The sequence below is a fragment of the Triticum aestivum genome, chromosome 5A, assembly GCF_018294505.1.
Source record: "Triticum aestivum cultivar Chinese Spring chromosome 5A, IWGSC CS RefSeq v2.1, whole genome shotgun sequence".
NCBI lineage: Eukaryota > Viridiplantae > Streptophyta > Magnoliopsida > Poales > Poaceae > Triticum > Triticum aestivum.
This window is the reverse complement of record NC_057806.1, coordinates 63,686,943-63,688,480: the sequence shown is the minus strand read 5'-3', so window position 1 is coordinate 63,688,480 and position 1,538 is coordinate 63,686,943. Positions and strand designations below refer to the sequence as shown.

At 47.3% G+C, this 1,538-nt stretch overlaps 3 non-coding genes across 3 annotated transcripts; all 3 read left to right on the top strand.

Moving 5' to 3' along the window:
- Window positions 1-346: 346 nt before the first annotated feature.
- Window positions 347-468, top strand: LOC123108640 (5S ribosomal RNA). Its single transcript, XR_006451966.1, has one exon. It is a non-coding gene; the product is annotated as a 5S ribosomal RNA (ribosomal RNA).
- A 365-nt stretch (window positions 469-833) lies between these two features.
- Window positions 834-952, top strand: LOC123109452 (5S ribosomal RNA). The gene has a single exon (XR_006452679.1). It is a non-coding gene; the product is annotated as a 5S ribosomal RNA (ribosomal RNA).
- Window positions 953-1,317: 365 nt separating this feature from the next.
- On the top strand, window positions 1,318-1,436 carry LOC123109809 (5S ribosomal RNA). Its single transcript, XR_006453054.1, has one exon. It is a non-coding gene; the product is annotated as a 5S ribosomal RNA (ribosomal RNA).
- The last annotated feature ends 102 nt before the right edge of the window (window positions 1,437-1,538 follow it).

The following is a 1,538-nucleotide window of genomic DNA, read 5'->3' as shown; positions in this document are numbered from 1 at the left end:
GTCTTTGTAGCGGACGTGGGAGTGGGAAGGATAAGGGATGAAGCCTGTCATCATATTTTTGACATTTGCGATATGTTTTAGCTCTGAGCTCATTAGTCACGCGTCTAGGGAGAGTTGGGGCGCGAAAAGCGCGTTCTAAAAGGGGTGTAAAATACGTGTTGCCGCGGTATAGAGGGAGGGGTGGAAATCGTGGTAAACTCGTCTTCGTAGTTGAGCGAGAGAGTAAGTAGTATAGGGCATTATCCATTAGTAGGCGACGGTTGTAATGATAGTAAGAATGTACGGCCGTCTTTGTAGAGGACGTGGGAGTGGGAAGCATAAGGGATGAAGCCGGGGGTAACATGTCGGATGCGATCATACCAGCACTAAAGCACCGGATCCCATCAGAACTCCGAAAAAGTTAAGCGTGCTTGGGCGAGAGTAGTACTAGGATGGGTGACCTCCTGGGAAGTCCTCGTGTTGCATTCCCTTTTTTAATTATTTTTGTACGTACGTGAGGAACAGAACGCACGTGCGTGATATATATTAAGCCTGTCATCATATTTTTGACATTTGCGATATGTTTTAGCTCGGAGCTCATTAGTCACGCGTCTAGGGAGAGTTGGGGCGCGAAAAGCGCGTTCTGAAAGGGGTGTAAAATACGTGTTGCTGCGGTATAGAGGGAGGGGTGGAAATCGTGGTAAACTCTCCTTCGTAGTTGAGCGAGAGAGTAAGTAGTATAGGGCATTATCCATTAGTAGGCGACGGTTGTAATGGTAGTAAGAATGTACGGCCGTCTTTGTAGCGGACGTGGGAGTGGGAAGCATAAGGGATGAAGCCGGGGGTAAAATGTCGGATGCGATCATACCAGCACTAAAGTACCGGATCCCATCAGAACTCCGAAGTTAAGCGTGCTTGGGCGAGAGTAGTACTAGGATGGGTGACCTCCTGGGAAGTCCTCGTGTTGCATTCCCTTTTTTAATTATTTTTGTACGTACGTGAGGAACAGAACGCACGTGCGTGATATATATTAAGCCTGTCATCATATTTTTGACATTTGCGATATGTTTTAGCTCTGAGCTCATTAGTCACGCGTCTAGGGAGAGTTGGGGCGCGAAAAGCGCGTTCTGAAAAGGGTGTAAAATACGCGTTGCTGCGGTATAGAGGGAGGGGTGGAAATCGTGGTAAACTCGTCTTCGTAGTTGAGCGAGAGAGTAAGTAGTATAGGGCATTATCCATTAGTAGGCGACGGTTGTAATGATAGTAAGAATGTACGGCCGTCTTTGTAGCGGACGTGGGAGTGGGAAGCATAAGGGATGACGCCGGGGGTAACATGTCTGATGCGATCATACCAGCACTAAAGCACCGGATCCCATCAGAACTCCGAAGTTATGCGTGCTTGGGCGAGAGTAGTACTAGGATGGGTGACCTCCTGGGAAGTCCTCGTGTTGCATTCCCTTTTTTAATTATTTTTGTACGTACGTGAGGAACAGAACGCACGTGCGTGATATATATTAAGCCTATCATCATATTTTTGACATTTGCGATATGTTTTAGCT